This window comes from Cryptomeria japonica, unplaced genomic scaffold (assembly GCF_030272615.1).
Source record: "Cryptomeria japonica unplaced genomic scaffold, Sugi_1.0 HiC_scaffold_408, whole genome shotgun sequence".
In the NCBI taxonomy this organism is placed as follows: domain Eukaryota; kingdom Viridiplantae; phylum Streptophyta; class Pinopsida; order Cupressales; family Cupressaceae; genus Cryptomeria; species Cryptomeria japonica.
Window position 1 is genome coordinate 100,870 of NW_026729229.1, and position 20,541 is coordinate 121,410.

At 62.9% G+C, this 20,541-nt stretch overlaps 3 non-coding genes across 3 annotated transcripts; all 3 read left to right on the forward strand.

Moving 5' to 3' along the window:
• The first annotated feature begins 4,130 nt into the window (after nucleotides 1-4,130).
• On the forward strand, nucleotides 4,131-4,249 carry LOC131871409 (5S ribosomal RNA). Its single transcript, XR_009369629.1, has one exon. It is a non-coding gene; the product is annotated as a 5S ribosomal RNA (ribosomal RNA).
• A 7,804-nt stretch (nucleotides 4,250-12,053) lies between these two features.
• On the forward strand, nucleotides 12,054-12,172 carry LOC131871410 (5S ribosomal RNA). The gene has a single exon (XR_009369630.1). It is a non-coding gene; the product is annotated as a 5S ribosomal RNA (ribosomal RNA).
• Nucleotides 12,173-19,985: 7,813 nt separating this feature from the next.
• LOC131871411 (5S ribosomal RNA) lies at nucleotides 19,986-20,104 on the forward strand. Its single transcript, XR_009369631.1, has one exon. It is a non-coding gene; the product is annotated as a 5S ribosomal RNA (ribosomal RNA).
• The last annotated feature ends 437 nt before the right edge of the window (nucleotides 20,105-20,541 follow it).

The window sequence follows — 20,541 nt, forward strand, 5'->3', positions numbered from 1 at the left end:
GGAGCGCTCCTTGGTGCGCACCAGGGCGCGCAACCCAGCCGAGGTGCCCACCCCGGCGAAGGTGCACGCGAGGTGCGCACCCGGGGCAAACCGGGCTCCGACTTCGTGCACGCCATGGTGCCCACCGCGGCGAAGGTGCACGCGAGGTGCGCACCCGGGGCAAACCGGGCTCCGACTTCGTGCACGCCGCACCTTGGAGCACACTTCGGAGCGCTCCTTGGTGCGCACCATGGTGCCCACCAGGGCGCGCAACCCCGCCGAAGGTGCACGCGAGGTGCGCACCCGGGGCAAACCGGGCTCCGACTTCGTGCACGCCGCACCTTGGAGCACACTTCGGAGCGCTCCTTGGTGCGCACCATGGTGCCCACCAGGGCGCGCAACCCCGCCGAAGGTGCACGCGAGGTGCGCACCCGGGGCAAACCGGGCTCCGACTTCGTGCACGCCATGGTGCGCACCGCGGCGAAGGTGCGCACCCGGGGCAAACCGGGCTCCGACTTCGTGCACGCCGCACCTTGGAGCACACTTCGGAGCGCTCCTTGGTGCGCACCAGGGCGCGCAACCCAGCCGAGGTGCCCACCCCGGCGAAGGTGCACGCGAGGTGCGTACCCGGGGCAAACCGGGCTCCGACTTCGTGCACGCCGCACCTTGGAGCACACTTCGGAGCGCTCCTTGGTGCGCACCATGGTGCCCACCAGGCCGCGCAACCCAGCCAAGGTGTGCGCACCAAGGTGCACGCGAGGTGCGCACCCGGGGCAAACCGGGGTCCGACTTCGTGCACGCCGCACCTTGGAGCACACATCGGGGCGCTCCCGGGTTCGCACCGGCGTTGCGCACCGTGGTGGGCACCTCGGAGCACACCAAGGTGGGCAGCGAGGTGCGCACCTTTGATGCGATGCCTTCACTAATTTCCATAAAAGGCAAAAAAAAAACGAGATTTTAAAATTTCCGTTTTGAAAGATAGTGAGAAAAAGGGAATGCTGGTGCCATCTTGAGCCCGCCCTGGTGCGCAGCCCAGCCAAGGTGTGCGCACCAAGGTGCCCACCCTGGCGAAGGTGCGCGCCCGGGCAATTAACCCAACTTCCAACTTCGCGCGCGCCAGGGTGGGAGCGCACCCAACAACCGGGCCTGGGAAGAGCCAATGCGAGAAACCCCACCAAACGCTCTGACAAAAAAAGAGGGGGCGCTCCAGTAACCCCGCTTCGGAGCGCACCCTGGGCAAACCCAGCCAAGGTGCCCACCCCGGCCAAGGTGCAGGCGAGGTGCGCACCCGGGGCAAACCGGGCTCCGACAACGTGCACGCCGCACCTTGGAGCACACTTCGTAGCGCTCCCGGGTGCGCACCTCAGAGCACACCAAGGTGGGCAGCGAGGTGCGCACCTTTGATGCGCTGCCTTCACTAATTTCCAGAAAAGGCAAAAAAAAAAGGAGATTTTAAAATTTCCGTTTTGAAAGATAGTGAAAAAAACGGAACGCGCGTGCCATCTTGAGCCCGCCCTGGTGCGCAGCCCAGGTAAGGTGCCCACCCTGGCAAAGGTGCGCACCCGGGCAATTAACCCTACTTCCGACTTCGTGCGCGCCAGGGTGGCAACCGGGCCTCGGAAGAGCCAATGCGAGAAACCCCACCAAACGCTCCGACAAAAAAAGAGCCGGCGCTCCAATAACCCCGCTTCGGAGCGCAGCCGGGGCAAACCCAGCCAAGGTGCCCACCCCGACGAAGGTGCACGCGAGGTGCGCGCCCGGGGCAAACCGGGCTCCGACAACGTGCACGCAGCACCTTGGAGCACACTTCGAAGCACTCCCGGGTGCCCACCGGCGTTGCGCACCGTGGTGGGCAGCGAGGTGCGCACCTTTGATGCGCTGCCTTCACTAATTTCCAGAAAAAGGCAAAAAAAAATGAGATTTTAAAATTTCCGTTTTGAAAGATAGTGAAAAAAAAGGAACGCGGGTGCCATCTTGAGCCCGCCCTGGTGCGCAGCCCAGGCAAGGCATGCGCACCAAGGTGCCCACCCGAGGTGCACACCCGGGGCAAACCGGGCTCCGACTTCGTGCAGGCCGCACCTTGGAGCACACTTCGGAGCGCTCCTTGGTGCGCACCATGGTGCCCACCAGGGCGCACCCGAGGCAAACCGGGGTCCGACTTCGTGCACGCCGCACCTTGGAGCACACATCGGAGCGCTCCCAGGTTCGCACCAGCGTTGCGCACCTTTGATGCGCTGCCTTCACTAATTTCCAGAAAAGGCAAAAAAAAACGATATTTTAAAATTTCCGTTCTGAAAGATAGTGAAAAAAACGGAACGCGGGTGCCATCTTGAGCCCTTCCTGATGCGCAGCCCAGGCAAGTTGTGCGCACCAAGGTGCCCACCCTGGCGGAGGTGCGCGCCCGGGGCAAACCGGGCTCCGACTTCGTGCACTGCATGGTGCCCACCAAGGCGCGCAACCCAGCCAAGGTGCCCACCGCAGCGAAGGTGCACGCGAGGTGCGCACCCGAGGTGCACACCCGGGGCAAACCGGGCTCCGACTTCGTGCACGCCGCACCTTGGAGCACACTTCAGAGCGCTCCTTGGTACGCACCAGGGCGCGCAACCCAGCCAAGGTGCTCACCCCGGCGAAGGTGCACGCGAGGTGCGCACCCGGGGCAAACCGGGCTCGGACTTCGTGCACGCCGCACCTTGGAGCACACATCGGAGCGCTCCCGGGTTCGCACCAGCATTGCGCACCTTTGATGCGCTGCCTTCACTAATTTCCAGAAAAGGCAAAAAAAAGAAAAAAATGAGATTTTAAAATTTCCGTTTTGAAAGATAGTGAAAAAAACGGAACGCGGGTGCCATCTTGAGCCCGCCCTGGTGTGCAGCCCAGGCAAGTTGTGCGCACCAAGGCACCCACCCTGGCCAAGGTGGGTCACGGGGTGGGTCCTAGGGTGGGTAACGGGGTGGGTACTAAGGTGCGTGCCAAGGTGGGTCATAGGGTGGGTGCCAAGGTGGGCACCAGGGTGGGTGTGCACCAACCCTAGCCAGGGTAGGTCACGGGGTGGTTGTCGGGGTGGGCGTCAAGGAGCCAAGGTGGGTGGCAAGTAGCCAAGTTGCGTGCCAAGGTGGGTGTCGGGGTGGGTGCCAAGGATCCAAGGTGGGTGCCAAGGAACCAAGGTGGGTGTCTGGGTGGGTGCCGAGGTGGGAGCCAGGGTGGGTCCCAAGGTGAGTGCAAAGGTGGGTGCCAGGGTCAAGGTGAGTGCCAATGTGGGTTCCAAGGTGCCAGGGTCAGGGTGAGTGCCAATGTGGGTTCAAAGGTGCTAAGTTGGGTGCGAGGTTGGGTGCGAGGGTGGGTGGGTGCCAAGGTGTGCTAGGTGGAAGCCCGGGTGGGTCGGCATCCCATGGGTGTCGAGTTGGGTGCCTGATGGGTGCTTCTTGTCAAGTTTTAGTCGTCGGGACTCATTTCGAGCCTTAGAGGTCGTTTCTTGTCCGGTTGCCCTGTCTTCGACCTGGGAACCCAATTTTGGTCCTCGGGTCCCATTTTTTTTTGTCTCGCATCCCACTTTTGGCCTGTGGCCTTTTCGGGGTCGATTCTCGTTTTGGGCATCAGAGCATGTTTCTTCTCCTAAAACCCAATATTTGTTTATTAAGTCTCGGAACACATTTTTGTTCTCGTGGACCCATCATGGGTCTTGGAACGCATTTGTGGTCCTTGGGTCCCATTTTGCATCCCGAAACTTGTGTTTTGGTGCTTGATCCCTATTTTGGGTGCCCACCTTGCACCAAGTGCGCACCCGGGGCAAACCGAGCGCCTTGGTGCACCGGGGCAAGATCGAGCGTGCACCCGAGGCGCCCCGAACATGCACCAAGGTGCACTCGGCCCACATGTGAGCGCAGGTCGTTGCGCCCGAGGTGGTGTGTGGGCACCGCGTTGCAGACGGGACACTGCACGCACACGACGCCCCCTCCAGGTGCACGCACGTAGGCCGGGCCGGGTGCACACCCGACGCCCTAGCAAGGTGCGCGCACCCGGGCAGGGCTCACACTTGGCGAACGGGGCGCACTTCGCGAGGGAGGGTGTGCACCTCGACGGGGGTGGGTGGCCGGGGTGGATTCGCACGTGGGTCGCGGTTTGCTAAGTACACACTGCGACAAGCTCATAACGGGTGCGATCATACCAGCGTTAGTGCACCGGATCCCATCAGAACTCCGCAGTTAAGCGCGCTTGGGCCGGAGTAGTACTGGGATGGGTGACCTCCCGGGAAGTCCCGGTGTTGCACCCTTTTTTAGTTTTTCGCCGGGCGTCGCAATGCTATTTGAATAAACCTTTTGCCCGTTTGCGTTCTCGTCGGGGCCGGGCCGGGCCGGGGTGCGCTGCCCGCACTACCGCGCGCGCGGGGGCGACACCGAGCGCGCACCCGAGGCGCCCCGAGCACACAGGCCACGGTGCAACCCGGGCGTTGTGCGCGCACCCCGGTGCGCCCGAGGTGCTGCGCGCGCACCCAGGTGAAATCGGTGTGCACCTCGGCCAGTGCGCGCTCGGTCGAGTCGCGCACGTTGGCCAAGGTGCACGGTGATGTTTCTTACTCTAAGGTTCCGCACCAGACGCCCGGGACAGGTGAGCGAAGCTGGGCGGGGCCGGGTGCGCGGCCGGGGCAGGTGCACGCAGCTGGAGAGAGCTTTGGAGCACACTTCGGAGCGCACCAATGATGCGCTCCATTCAAAAGTTTCCTGAAAAGGCAAAAAAAGTTGAGATTATAGAATTTCCCACTTGAGAGATTGTAAAAAAAAAAAATTTAAAATGAAGGAAACGCGGGTGCCAAGGTGTGCGCAGCCCAGCCAAGGTGTGCGCACCAAGGCGCCCACCCTGGCGAAGGTGCACGCAAGGTGCGCACCCGAGGCAAACCGGACAATTAACCCAACTTTCGACTTCGCGCGCACCTTGGAGCGCACTTCGGAGCGCTCCTTGGTGCGCACCAATCTTGGGCACCTCGGAGTGCACCATGGCGCCCACCAAGGTGCGCACCCGGGGCAAACCGAGCTCCGACTTCGTGCGCACCTTGGAGCGCACGAAAGGTGCGCACCATGGCGCCCACCAAGGTGCGCAGCCCAGCCAAGGCGTGCGCATCAAGGTGCGCACCCTGGCGAAGGTGCGCACCCGGGGCAAACCGAGCTCCGACTTCGTGCGCACCTTGGAGCGCACAAAAGGTGCGCAACCCAGCCAAGGTGTGCGCACCCCGGTCAAACCGAGCTCCGAATCGTGCGCACCAGAGGTGCACGCCATCGTGCGCACCTTGGAGCACACTTCGGAGCCCTCCTTGGTGCGCGCCGATGTTGCGCACCTCGGAGCGCACCCGGGGAAAACAATGCAATTAACCCGACTTTCGACTTCGTGGGCACCTCGGAGCGCTCTCGGGTTCGCACCTCGGAGCACACCGAGGTGCGCACCTTTGATGCGCTGCCTTCACCAATTTCCAGAAAAGGCAAGAAAACATTGAGAAGGTGTGCGCACCGAGGTGCCCACCCTGGCGAAGGTGCACGCGAGGTGCGCACCCGGGGCAAACCGGGCTCCGACTTCGTGCACGCCGCACCTTGGAGCACACTTCGGAGCGCTCCTTGGTGCGCACCAGGGCGCGCAACCCAGCCGAGGTGCCCACCCCGGCGAAGGTGCACGCGAGGTGCGCACCCGGGGCAAACCGGGCTCCGACTTCGTGCACGCCATGGTGCCCACCGCGGCGAAGGTGCACGCGAGGTGCGCACCCGGGGCAAACCGGGCTCCGACTTCGTGCACGCCGCACCTTGGAGCACACTTCGGAGCGCTCCTTGGTGCGCACCATGGTGCCCACCAGGGCGCGCAACCCCGCCGAAGGTGCACGCGAGGTGCGCACCCGGGGCAAACCGGGCTCCGACTTCGTGCACGCCGCACCTTGGAGCACACTTCGGAGCGCTCCTTGGTGCGCACCATGGTGCCCACCAGGGCGCGCAACCCCGCCGAAGGTGCACGCGAGGTGCGCACCCGGGGCAAACCGGGCTCCGACTTCGTGCACGCCATGGTGCGCACCGCGGCGAAGGTGCGCACCCGGGGCAAACCGGGCTCCGACTTCGTGCACGCCGCACCTTGGAGCACACTTCGGAGCGCTCCTTGGTGCGCACCAGGGCGCGCAACCCAGCCGAGGTGCCCACCCCGGCGAAGGTGCACGCGAGGTGCGTACCCGGGGCAAACCGGGCTCCGACTTCGTGCACGCCGCACCTTGGAGCACACTTCGGAGCGCTCCTTGGTGCGCACCATGGTGCCCACCAGGCCGCGCAACCCAGCCAAGGTGTGCGCACCAAGGTGCACGCGAGGTGCGCACCCGGGGCAAACCGGGGTCCGACTTCGTGCACGCCGCACCTTGGAGCACACATCGGGGCGCTCCCGGGTTCGCACCGGCGTTGCGCACCGTGGTGGGCACCTCGGAGCACACCAAGGTGGGCAGCGAGGTGCGCACCTTTGATGCGATGCCTTCACTAATTTCCATAAAAGGCAAAAAAAAAACGAGATTTTAAAATTTCCGTTTTGAAAGATAGTGAGAAAAAGGGAATGCTGGTGCCATCTTGAGCCCGCCCTGGTGCGCAGCCCAGCCAAGGTGTGCGCACCAAGGTGCCCACCCTGGCGAAGGTGCGCGCCCGGGCAATTAACCCAACTTCCAACTTCGCGCGCGCCAGGGTGGGAGCGCACCCAACAACCGGGCCTGGGAAGAGCCAATGCGAGAAACCCCACCAAACGCTCTGACAAAAAAAGAGGGGGCGCTCCAGTAACCCCGCTTCGGAGCGCACCCTGGGCAAACCCAGCCAAGGTGCCCACCCCGGCCAAGGTGCAGGCGAGGTGCGCACCCGGGGCAAACCGGGCTCCGACAACGTGCACGCCGCACCTTGGAGCACACTTCGTAGCGCTCCCGGGTGCGCACCTCAGAGCACACCAAGGTGGGCAGCGAGGTGCGCACCTTTGATGCGCTGCCTTCACTAATTTCCAGAAAAGGCAAAAAAAAAAGGAGATTTTAAAATTTCCGTTTTGAAAGATAGTGAAAAAAACGGAACGCGCGTGCCATCTTGAGCCCGCCCTGGTGCGCAGCCCAGGTAAGGTGCCCACCCTGGCAAAGGTGCGCACCCGGGCAATTAACCCTACTTCCGACTTCGTGCGCGCCAGGGTGGCAACCGGGCCTCGGAAGAGCCAATGCGAGAAACCCCACCAAACGCTCCGACAAAAAAAGAGGCGGCGCTCCAATAACCCCGCTTCGGAGCGCAGCCGGGGCAAACCCAGCCAAGGTGCCCACCCCGACGAAGGTGCACGCGAGGTGCGCACCCGGGGCAAACCGGGCTCCGACAACGTGCACGCAGCACCTTGGAGCACACTTCGAAGCACTCCCGGGTGCCCACCGGCGTTGCGCACCGTGGTGGGCAGCGAGGTGCGCACCTTTGATGCGCTGCCTTCACTAATTTCCAGAAAAAGGCAAAAAAAAATGAGATTTTAAAATTTCCGTTTTGAAAGATAGTGAAAAAAAAGGAACGCGGGTGCCATCTTGAGCCCGCCCTGGTGCGCAGCCCAGGCAAGGCATGCGCACCAAGGTGCCCACCCGAGGTGCACACCCGGGGCAAACCGGGCTCCGACTTCGTGCAGGCCGCACCTTGGAGCACACTTCGGAGCGCTCCTTGGTGCGCACCATGGTGCCCACCAGGGCGCGCAACCCAGCCAAGGTCTGCACACAAAGGTGCCCACCCCGGCGAAGGTGCACGCGAGGTGCGCACCCGGGGCAAACCGGGCTCCGACTTCGTGCACGCCATGGTGCCCACCGCGGCGAAGGTGCACGCGAGGTGCGCACCCGGGGCAAACCGGGCTCCGACTTCGTGCACGCCGCACCTTGGAGCACACTTCGGAGCGCTCCTTGGTGCGCACCATGGTGCCCACCAGGGCGCGCAACCCAGCCAAGGTGTGCGCACCAAGGTGCACGCGAGGTGCGCACCCGGGGCAAACCGGGGTCCGACTTCGTGCACGCCGCACCTTGGAGCACACATCGGAGCGCTCCCAGGTTCGCACCAGCGTTGCGCACCTTTGATGCGCTGCCTTCACTAATTTCCAGAAAAGGCAAAAAAAAACGATATTTTAAAATTTCCGTTCTGAAAGATAGTGAAAAAAACGGAACGCGGGTGCCATCTTGAGCCCTTCCTGGTGCGCAGCCCAGGCAAGTTGTGCGCACCAAGGTGCCCACCCTGGCGGAGGTGCGCGCCCGGGGCAAACCGGGCTCCGACTTCGTGCACTGCATGGTGCCCACCAAGGCGCGCAACCCAGCCAAGGTGCCCACCGCAGCGAAGGTGCACGCGAGGTGCACACCCGGGGCAAACCGGGCTCCGACTTCGTGCACGCCGCACCTTGGAGCACACTTCAGAGCGCTCCTTGGTGCGCACCAGGGCGCGCAACCCAGCCGAGGTGCCCACCCCGGCGAAGGTGCACGCGAGGTGCGCACCCGGGGCAAACCGGGCTCCGACTTCGTGCACGCCATGGTGCCCACCGCGGCGAAGGTGCGCACCCGGGGCAAACCGGGCTCCGACTTCGTGCACGCCGCACCTTGGAGCACACTTCGGAGCGCTCCTTGGTGCGCACCATGGTGCCCACCAGGCCGCGCAACCCAGCCAAGGTGTGCGCACCAAGGTGCACGCGAGGTGCGCACCCGGGGCAAACCGGGGTCCGACTTCGTGCACGCCGCACCTTGGAGCACACATCGGGGCGCTCCCGGGTTCGCACCGGCGTTGCGCACCGTGGTGGGCACCTCGGAGCACACCAAGGTGGGCAGCGAGGTGCGCACCTTTGATGCGATGCCTTCACTAATTTCCATAAAAGGCAAAAAAAAAACGAGATTTTAAAATTTCCGTTTTGAAAGATAGTGAGAAAAAGGGAATGCTGGTGCCATCTTGAGCCCGCCCTGGTGCGCAGCCCAGCCAAGGTTTGCGCACCAAGGTGCCCACCCTGGCGAAGGTGCGCGCCCGGGCAATTAACCCAACTTCCAACTTCGCGCGCGCCAGGGTGGGAGCGCACCCAACAACCGGGCCTGGGAAGAGCCAATGCGAGAAACCCCACCAAACTCTCTGACAAAAAAAGAGGGGGCGCTCCAGTAACCCCGCTTCGGAGCGCACCCTGGGCAAACCCAGCCAAGGTGCCCACCCCGGCCAAGGTGCAGGCGAGGTGCGCACCCGGGGCAAACCGGGCTCCGACAACGTGCACGCCGCACCTTGGAGCACACTTCGTAGCGCTCCCGGGTGCGCACCTCAGAGCACACCAAGGTGGGCAGCGAGGTGCGCACCTTTGATGCGCTGCCTTCACTAATTTCCAGAAAAGGCAAAAAAAAAAGGAGATTTTAAAATTTCCGTTTTGAAAGATAGTGAAAAAAACGGAACGCGCGTGCCATCTTGAGCCCGCCCTGGTGCGCAGCCCAGGTAAGGTGCCACCCTGGCAAAGGTGCGCACCCGGGCAATTAACCCTACTTCCGACTTCGTGCGCGCCAGGGTGGCAACCGGGCCTCGGAAGAGCCAATGCGAGAAACCCCACCAAACGCTCCGACAAAAAAAGAGGCGGCGCTCCAATAACCCCGCTTCGGAGCGCAGCCGGGGCAAACCAAGCCAAGGTGCCCACCCCGACGAAGGTGCACGCGAGGTGCGCACCCGGGGCAAACCGGGCTCCGACAACGTGCACGCAGCACCTTGGAGCACACTTCGAAGCACTCCCGGGTGCCCACCGGCGTTGCGCACCGTGGTGGGCAGCGAGGTGCGCACCTTTGATGCGCTGCCTTCACTAATTTCCAGAAAAAGGCAAAAAAAAATGAGATTTTAAAATTTCCGTTTTGAAAGATAGTGAAAAAAAAGGAACGCGGGTGCCATCTTGAGCCCGCCCTGGTGCGCAGCCCAGGCAAGGCATGCGCACCAAGGTGCCCACCCGAGGTGCACACCCGGGGCAAACCGGGCTCCGACTTCGTGCAGGCCGCACCTTGGAGCACACTTCGGAGCGCTCCTTGGTGCGCACCATGGTGCCCACCAGGGCGCACCCGAGGCAAACCGGGCTCCGACTTCGTGCACGCCGCACCTTGGAGCACACATCGGAGCGCTCCCAGGTTCGCACCAGCGTTGCGCACCTTTGATGCGCTGCCTTCACTAATTTCCAGAAAAGGCAAAAAAAAACGATATTTTAAAATTTCCGTTCTGAAAGATAGTGAAAAAAACGGAACGCGGGTGCCATCTTGAGCCCTTCCTGATGCGCAGCCCAGGCAAGTTGTGCGCACCAAGGTGCCCACCCTGGCGGAGGTGCGCGCCCGGGGCAAACCGGGCTCCGACTTCGTGCACTGCATGGTGCCCACCAAGGCGCGCAACCCAGCCAAGGTGCCCACCGCAGCGAAGGTGCACGCGAGGTGCGCACCCGAGGTGCACACCCGGGGCAAACCGGGCTCCGACTTCGTGCACGCCGCACCTTGGAGCACACTTCAGAGCGCTCCTTGGTACGCACCAGGGCGCGCAACCCAGCCAAGGTGCTCACCCCGGCGAAGGTGCACGCGAGGTGCGCACCCGGGGCAAACCGGGCTCGGACTTCGTGCACGCCGCACCTTGGAGCACACATCGGAGCGCTCCCGGGTTCGCACCAGCATTGCGCACCTTTGATGCGCTGCCTTCACTAATTTCCAGAAAAGGCAAAAAAAAGAAAAAAATGAGATTTTAAAATTTCCGTTTTGAAAGATAGTGAAAAAAACGGAACGCGGGTGCCATCTTGAGCCCGCCCTGGTGTGCAGCCCAGGCAAGTTGTGCGCACCAAGGCACCCACCCTGGCCAAGGTGGGTCACGGGGTGGGTCCTAGGGTGGGTAACGGGGTGGGTACTAAGGTGCGTGCCAAGGTGGGTCATAGGGTGGGTGCCAAGGTGGGCACCAGGGTGGGTGTGCACCAACCCTAGCCAGGGTAGGTCACGGGGTGGTTGTCGGGGTGGGCGTCAAGGAGCCAAGGTGGGTGGCAAGTAGCCAAGTTGCGTGCCAAGGTGGGTGTCGGGGTGGGTGCCAAGGATCCAAGGTGGGTGCCAAGGAACCAAGGTGGGTGTCTGGGTGGGTGCCGAGGTGGGAGCCAGGGTGGGTCCCAAGGTGAGTGCAAAGGTGGGTGCCAGGGTCAAGGTGAGTGCCAATGTGGGTTCCAAGGTGCCAGGGTCAGGGTGAGTGCCAATGTGGGTTCAAAGGTGCTAAGTTGGGTGCGAGGTTGGGTGCGAGGGTGGGTGGGTGCCAAGGTGTGCTAGGTGGAAGCCCGGGTGGGTCGGCATCCCATGGGTGTCGAGTTGGGTGCCTGATGGGTGCTTCTTGTCAAGTTTTAGTCGTCGGGACTCATTTCGAGCCTTAGAGGTCGTTTCTTGTCCGGTTGCCCTGTCTTCGACCTGGGAACCCAATTTTGGTCCTCGGGTCCCATTTTTTTTTGTCTCGCATCCCACTTTTGGCCTGTGGCCTTTTCGGGGTCGATTCTCGTTTTGGGCATCAGAGCATGTTTCTTCTCCTAAAACCCAATATTTGTTTATTAAGTCTCGGAACACATTTTTGTTCTCGTGGACCCATCATGGGTCTTGGAACGCATTTGTGGTCCTTGGGTCCCATTTTGCATCCCGAAACTTGTGTTTTGGTGCTTGATCCCTATTTTGGGTGCCCACCTTGCACCAAGTGCGCACCCGGGGCAAACCGAGCGCCTTGGTGCACCGGGGCAAGATCGAGCGTGCACCCGAGGCGCCCCGAACATGCACCAAGGTGCACTCGGCCCACATGTGAGCGCAGGTCGTTGCGCCCGAGGTGGTGTGTGGGCACCGCGTTGCAGACGGGACACTGCACGCACACGACGCCCCCTCCAGGTGCACGCACGTAGGCCGGGCCGGGTGCACACCCGACGCCCTAGCAAGGTGCGCGCACCCGGGCAGGGCTCACACTTGGCGAACGGGGCGCACTTCGCGAGGGAGGGTGTGCACCTCGACGGGGGTGGGTGGCCGGGGTGGATTCGCACGTGGGTCGCGGTTTGCTAAGTACACACTGCGACAAGCTCATAACGGGTGCGATCATACCAGCGTTAGTGCACCGGATCCCATCAGAACTCCGCAGTTAAGCGCGCTTGGGCCGGAGTAGTACTGGGATGGGTGACCTCCCGGGAAGTCCCGGTGTTGCACCCTTTTTTAGTTTTTCGCCGGGCGTCGCAATGCTATTTGAATAAACCTTTTGCCCGTTTGCGTTCTCGTCGGGGCCGGGCCGGGCCGGGGTGCGCTGCCCGCACTACCGCGCGCGCGGGGGCGACACCGAGCGCGCACCCGAGGCGCCCCGAGCACACAGGCCACGGTGCAACCCGGGCGTTGTGCGCGCACCCCGGTGCGCCCGAGGTGCTGCGCGCGCACCCAGGTGAAATCGGTGTGCACCTCGGCCAGTGCGCGCTCGGTCGAGTCGCGCACGTTGGCCAAGGTGCACGGTGATGTTTCTTACTCTAAGGTTCCGCACCAGACGCCCGGGACAGGTGAGCGAAGCTGGGCGGGGTCGGGTGCGCGGCCGGGGCAGGTGCACGCAGCTGGAGAGAGCTTTGGAGCACACTTCGGAGCGCACCAATGATGCGCTCCATTCAAAAGTTTCCTGAAAAGGCAAAAAAAGTTGAGATTATAGAATTTCCCACTTGAGAGATTGTAAAAAAAAAAAATTTAAAATGAAGGAAACGCGGGTGCCAAGGTGTGCGCAGCCCAGCCAAGGTGTGCGCACCAAGGCGCCCACCCTGGCGAAGGTGCACGCAAGGTGCGCACCCGAGGCAAACCGGACAATTAACCCAACTTTCGACTTCGCGCGCACCTTGGAGCGCACTTCGGAGCGCTCCTTGGTGCGCACCAATCTTGGGCACCTCGGAGTGCACCATGGCGCCCACCAAGGTGCGCACCCGGGGCAAACCGAGCTCCGACTTCGTGCGCACCTTGGAGCGCACGAAAGGTGCGCACCATGGCGCCCACCAAGGTGCGCAGCCCAGCCAAGGCGTGCGCATCAAGGTGCGCACCCTGGCGAAGGTGCGCACCCGGGGCAAACCGAGCTCCGACTTCGTGCGCACCTTGGAGCGCACAAAAGGTGCGCAACCCAGCCAAGGTGTGCGCACCCCGGTCAAACCGAGCTCCGAATCGTGCGCACCAGAGGTGCACGCCATCGTGCGCACCTTGGAGCACACTTCGGAGCCCTCCTTGGTGCGCGCCGATGTTGCGCACCTCGGAGCGCACCCGGGGAAAACAATGCAATTAACCCGACTTTCGACTTCGTGGGCACCTCGGAGCGCTCTCGGGTTCGCACCTCGGAGCACACCGAGGTGCGCACCTTTGATGCGCTGCCTTCACCAATTTCCAGAAAAGGCAAGAAAACATTGAGAAGGTGTGCGCACCGAGGTGCCCACCCTGGCGAAGGTGCACGCGAGGTGCGCACCCGGGGCAAACCGGGCTCCGACTTCGTGCACGCCGCACCTTGGAGCACACTTCGGAGCGCTCCTTGGTGCGCACCAGGGCGCGCAACCCAGCCGAGGTGCCCACCCCGGCGAAGGTGCACGCGAGGTGCGCACCCGGGGCAAACCGGGCTCCGACTTCGTGCACGCCATGGTGCCCACCGCGGCGAAGGTGCACGCGAGGTGCGCACCCGGGGCAAACCGGGCTCCGACTTCGTGCACGCCGCACCTTGGAGCACACTTCGGAGCGCTCCTTGGTGCGCACCATGGTGCCCACCAGGGCGCGCAACCCCGCCGAAGGTGCACGCGAGGTGCGCACCCGGGGCAAACCGGGCTCCGACTTCGTGCACGCCGCACCTTGGAGCACACTTCGGAGCGCTATGGTGCCCACCAAGGCGCGCAACCCAGCCAAGGTGCCCACCGCAGCGAAGGTGCACGCGAGGTGCACACCCGGGGCAAACCGGGCTCCGACTTCGTGCACGCCGCACCTTGGAGCACACTTTCAGAGCGCTCCTTGGTGCGCACCAGGGGGCGCGCAACCCAGCCGAGGGTGCCCACCCCGGCGAAGGTGCACGCGAGGTGCGCACCCGGGGCAAACCGGGCTCCGACTTCGTGCACGCCATGGTGCCCACCGCGGCGAAGGTGCGCACCCGGGGGCAAACCGGGCTCCGACTTCGTGCACGCCGCACCTTGGAGCACACTTCGGAGCGCTCCTTGGTGCGCACCATGGTGCCCACCAGGCCGCGCAACCCAGCCAAGGTGTGCGCACCAAGGTGCACGCGAGGTGCGCACCCGGGGCAAACCGGGGTCCGACTTCGTGCACGCCGCACCTTGGAGCACACATCGGGGCGCTCCCGGGTTCGCACCGGCGTTGCGCACCGTGGTGGGCACCTCGGAGCACACCAAGGTGGGCAGCGAGGTGCGCACCTTTGATGCGATGCCTTCACTAATTTCCATAAAAGGCAAAAAAAAAACGAGATTTTAAAATTTCCGTTTTGAAAGATAGTGAGAAAAAGGGAATGCTGGTGCCATCTTGAGCCCGCCCTGGTGCGCAGCCCAGCCAAGGTGTGCGCACCAAGGTGCCCACCCTGGCGAAGGTGCGCGCCCGGGCAATTAACCCAACTTCCAACTTCGCGCGCGCCAGGGTGGGAGCGCACCCAACAACCGGGCCTGGGAAGAGCCAATGCGAGAAACCCCACCAAACGCTCTGACAAAAAAAGAGGGGGCGCTCCAGTAACCCCGCTTCGGAGCGCACCCTGGGCAAACCCAGCCAAGGTGCCCACCCCGGCCAAGGTGCAGGCGAGGTGCGCACCCGGGGCAAACCGGGCTCCGACAACGTGCACGCCGCACCTTGGAGCACACTTCGTAGCGCTCCCGGGTGCGCACCTCAGAGCACACCAAGGTGGGCAGCGAGGTGCGCACCTTTGATGCGCTGCCTTCACTAATTTCCAGAAAAGGCAAAAAAAAAAGGAGATTTTAAAATTTCCGTTTTGAAAGATAGTGAAAAAAACGGAACGCGCGTGCCATCTTGAGCCCGCCCTGGTGCGCAGCCCAGGTAAGGTGCCCACCCTGGCAAAGGTGCGCACCCGGGCAATTAACCCTACTTCCGACTTCGTGCGCGCCAGGGTGGCAACCGGGCCTCGGAAGAGCCAATGCGAGAAACCCCACCAAACGCTCCGACAAAAAAAGAGGCGGCGCTCCAATAACCCCGCTTCGGAGCGCAGCCGGGGCAAACCCAGCCAAGGTGCCCACCCCGACGAAGGTGCACGCGAGGTGCGCACCCGGGGCAAACCGGGCTCCGACAACGTGCACGCAGCACCTTGGAGCACACTTCGAAGCACTCCCGGGTGCCCACCGGCGTTGCGCACCGTGGTGGGCAGCGAGGTGCGCACCTTTGATGCGCTGCCTTCACTAATTTCCAGAAAAAGGCAAAAAAAAATGAGATTTTAAAATTTCCGTTTTGAAAGATAGTGAAAAAAAAGGAACGCGGGTGCCATCTTGAGCCCGCCCTGGTGCGCAGCCCAGGCAAGGCATGCGCACCAAGGTGCCCACCCGAGGTGCACACCCGGGGCAAACCGGGCTCCGACTTCGTGCAGGCCGCACCTTGGAGCACACTTCGGAGCGCTCCTTGGTGCGCACCATGGTGCCCACCAGGGCGCGCAACCCAGCCAAGGTCTGCACACTAAGGTGCCCACCCCGGCGAAGGTGCACGCGAGGTGCGCACCCGGGGCAAACCGGGCTCCGACTTCGTGCACGCCATGGTGCCCACCGCGGCGAAGGTGCACGCGAGGTGCGCACCCGGGGCAAACCGGGCTCCGACTTCGTGCACGCCGCACCTTGGAGCACACTTCGGAGCGCTCCTTGGTGCGCACCATGGTGCCCACCAGGGCGCGCAACCCAGCCAAGGTGTGCGCACCAAGGTGCACGCGAGGTGCGCACCCGGGGCAAACCGGGGTCCGACTTCGTGCACGCCGCACCTTGGAGCACACATCGGAGCGCTCCCAGGTTCGCACCAGCGTTGCGCACCTTTGATGCGCTGCCTTCACTAATTTCCAGAAAAGGCAAAAAAAAACGATATTTTAAAATTTCCGTTCTGAAAGATAGTGAAAAAAACGGAACGCGGGTGCCATCTTGAGCCCTTCCTGGTGCGCAGCCCAGGCAAGTTGTGCGCACCAAGGTGCCCACCCTGGCGGAGGTGCGCGCCCGGGGCAAACCGGGCTCCGACTTCGTGCACTGCATGGTGCCCACCAAGGCGCGCAACCCAGCCAAGGTGCCCACCGCAGCGAAGGTGCACGCGAGGTGCACACCCGGGGCAAACCGGGCTCCGACTTCGTGCACGCCGCACCTTGGAGCACACTTCAGAGCGCTCCTTGGTGCGCACCAGGGCGCGCAACCCAGCCGAGGTGCCCACCCCGGCGAAGGTGCACGCGAGGTGCGCACCCGGGGCAAACCGGGCTCCGACTTCGTGCACGCCATGGTGCCCACCGCGGCGAAGGTGCGCACCCGGGGCAAACCGGGCTCCGACTTCGTGCACGCCGCACCTTGGAGCACACTTCGGAGCGCTCCTTGGTGCGCACCATGGTGCCCACCAGGCCGCGCAACCCAGCCAAGGTGTGCGCACCAAGGTGCACGCGAGGTGCGCACCCGGGGCAAACCGGGGTCCGACTTCGTGCACGCCGCACCTTGGAGCACACATCGGGGCGCTCCCGGGTTCGCACCGGCGTTGCGCACCGTGGTGGGCACCTCGGAGCACACCAAGGTGGGCAGCGAGGTGCGCACCTTTGATGCGATGCCTTCACTAATTTCCATAAAAGGCAAAAAAAAAACGAGATTTTAAAATTTCCGTTTTGAAAGATAGTGAGAAAAAGGGAATGCTGGTGCCATCTTGAGCCCGCCCTGGTGCGCAGCCCAGCCAAGGTTTGCGCACCAAGGTGCCCACCCTGGCGAAGGTGCGCGCCCGGGCAATTAACCCAACTTCCAACTTCGCGCGCGCCAGGGTGGGAGCGCACCCAACAACCGGGCCTGGGAAGAGCCAATGCGAGAAACCCCACCAAACTCTCTGACAAAAAAAGAGGGGGCGCTCCAGTAACCCCGCTTCGGAGCGCACCCTGGGCAAACCCAGCCAAGGTGCCCACCCCGGCCAAGGTGCAGGCGAGGTGCGCACCCGGGGCAAACCGGGCTCCGACAACGTGCACGCCGCACCTTGGAGCACACTTCGTAGCGCTCCCGGGTGCGCACCTCAGAGCACACCAAGGTGGGCAGCGAGGTGCGCACCTTTGATGCGCTGCCTTCACTAATTTCCAGAAAAGGCAAAAAAAAAAGGAGATTTTAAAATTTCCGTTTTGAAAGATAGTGAAAAAAACGGAACGCGCGTGCCATCTTGAGCCCGCCCTGGTGCGCAGCCCAGGTAAGGTGCCACCCTGGCAAAGGTGCGCACCCGGGCAATTAACCCTACTTCCGACTTCGTGCGCGCCAGGGTGGCAACCGGGCCTCGGAAGAGCCAATGCGAGAAACCCCACCAAACGCTCCGACAAAAAAAGAGGCGGCGCTCCAATAACCCCGCTTCGGAGCGCAGCCGGGGCAAACCAAGCCAAGGTGCCCACCCCGACGAAGGTGCACGCGAGGTGCGCACCCGGGGCAAACCGGGCTCCGACAACGTGCACGCAGCACCTTGGAGCACACTTCGAAGCACTCCCGGGTGCCCACCGGCGTTGCGCACCGTGGTGGGCAGCGAGGTGCGCACCTTTGATGCGCTGCCTTCACTAATTTCCAGAAAAAGGCAAAAAAAAATGAGATTTTAAAATTTCCGTTTTGAAAGATAGTGAAAAAAAAGGAACGCGGGTGCCATCTTGAGCCCGCCCTGGTGCGCAGCCCAGGCAAGGCATGCGCACCAAGGTGCCCACCCGAGGTGCACACCCGGGGCAAACCGGGCTCCGACTTCGTGCAGGCCGCACCTTGGAGCACACTTCGGAGCGCTCCTTGGTGCGCACCATGGTGCCCACCAGGGCGCACCCGAGGCAAACCGGGCTCCGACTTCGTGCACGCCGCACCTTGGAGCACACATCGGAGCGCTCCCAGGTTCGCACCAGCGTTGCGCACCTTTGATGCGCTGCCTTCACTAATTTCCAGAAAAGGCAAAAAAAAACGATATTTTAAAATTTCCGTTCTGAAAGATAGTGAAAAAAACGGAACGCGGGTGCCATCTTGAGCCCTTCCTGATGCGCAGCCCAGGCAAGTTGTGCGCACCAAGGTGCCCACCCTGGCGGAGGTGCGCGCCCGGGGCAAACCGGGCTCCGACTTCGTGCACTGCATGGTGCCCACCAAGGCGCGCAACCCAGCCAAGGTGCCCACCGCAGCGAAGGTGCACGCGAGGTGCGCACCCGAGGTGCACACCCGGGGCAAACCGGGCTCCGACTTCGTGCACGCCGCACCTTGGAGCACACTTCAGAGCGCTCCTTGGTACGCACCAGGGCGCGCAACCCAGCCAAGGTGCTCACCCCGGCGAAGGTGCACGCGAGGTGCGCACCCGGGGCAAACCGGGCTCGGACTTCGTGCACGCCGCACCTTGGAGCACACATCGGAGCGCTCCCGGGTTCGCACCAGCATTGCGCACCTTTGATGCGCTGCCTTCACTAATTTCCAGAAAAGGCAAAAAAAAGAAAAAAATGAGATTTTAAAATTTCCGTTTTGAAAGATAGTGAAAAAAACGGAACGCGGGTGCCATCTTGAGCCCGCCCTGGTGTGCAGCCCAGGCAAGTTGTGCGCACCAAGGCACCCACCCTGGCCAAGGTGGGTCACGGGGTGGGTCCTAGGGTGGGTAACGGGGTGGGTACTAAGGTGCGTGCCAAGGTGGGTCATAGGGTGGGTGCCAAGGTGGGCACCAGGGTGGGTGTGCACCAACCCTAGCCAGGGTAGGTCACGGGGTGGTTGTCGGGGTGGGCGTCAAGGAGCCAAGGTGGGTGGCAAGTAGCCAAGTTGCGTGCCAAGGTGGGTGTCGGGGTGGGTGCCAAGGATCCAAGGTGGGTGCCAAGGAACCAAGGTGGGTGTCTGGGTGGGTGCCGAGGTGGGAGCCAGGGTGGGTCCCAAGGTGAGTGCAAAGGTGGGTGCCAGGGTCAAGGTGAGTGCCAATGTGGGTTCCAAGGTGCCAGGGTCAGGGTGAGTGCCAATGTGGGTTCAAAGGTGCTAAGTTGGGTGCGAGGTTGGGTGCGAGGGTGGGTGGGTGCCAAGGTGTGTCTAGGTGGAAGCCCGGGTGGGTCGGCATCCCATGGGTGTCGAGTTGGGTGCCTGATGGGTGCTTCTTGTCAAGTTTTAGTCGTCGGGACTCATTTCGAGCCTTAGAGGTCGTTTCTTGTCCGGTTGCCCTGTCTTCGACCTGGGAACCCAATTTTGGTCCTCGGGTCCCATTTTTTTTTGTCTCGCATCCCACTTTTGGCCTGTGGCCTTTTCGGGGTCGATTCTCGTTTTGGGCATCAGAGCATGTTTCTTCTCCTAAAACCCAATATTTGTTTATTAAGTCTCGGAACACATTTTTGTTCTCGTGGACCCATCATGGGTCTTGGAACGCATTTGTGGTCCTTGGGTCCCATTTTGCATCCCGAAACTTGTGTTTTGGTGCTTGATCCCTATTTTGGGTGCCCACCTTGCACCAAGTGCGCACCCGGGGCAAACCGAGCGCCTTGGTGCACCGGGGCAAGATCGAGCGTGCACCCGAGGCGCCCCGAACATGCACCAAGGTGCACTCGGCCCACATGTGAGCGCAGGTCGTTGCGCCCGAGGTGGTGTGTGGGCACCGCGTTGCAGACGGGACACTGCACGCACACGACGCCCCCTCCAGGTGCACGCACGTAGGCCGGGCCGGGTGCACACCCGACGCCCTAGCAAGGTGCGCGCACCCGGGCAGGGCTCACACTTGGCGAACGGGGCGCACTTCGCGAGGGAGGGTGTGCACCTCGACGGGGGTGGGTGGCCGGGGTGGATTCGCACGTGGGTCGCGGTTTGCTAAGTACACACTGCGACAAGCTCATAACGGGTGCGATCATACCAGCGTTAGTGCACCGGATCCCATCAGAACTCCGCAGTTAAGCGCGCTTGGGCCGGAGTAGTACTGGGATGGGTGACCTCCCGGGAAGTCCCGGTGTTGCACCCTTTTTTAGTTTTTCGCCGGGCGTCGCAATGCTATTTGAATAAACCTTTTGCCCGTTTGCGTTCTCGTCGGGGCCGGGCCGGGCCGGGGTGCGCTGCCCGCACTACCGCGCGCGCGGGGGGCGACACCGAGCGCGCACCCGAGGCGCCCCGAGCACACAGGCCACGGTGCAACCCGGGCGTTGTGCGCGCACCCCGGTGCGCCCGAGGTGCTGCGCGCGCACCCAGGTGAAATCGGTGTGCACCTCGGCCAGTGCGCGCTCGGTCGAGTCGCGCACGTTGGCCAAGGTGCACGGTGATGTTTCTTACTCTAAGGTTCCGCACCAGACGCCCGGGACAGGTGAGCGAAGCTGGGCGGGGCCGGGTGCGCGGCCGGGGCAGGTGCACGCAGCTGGAGAGAGCTTTGGAGCACACTTCGGAGCGCACCAATGATGCGCTCCA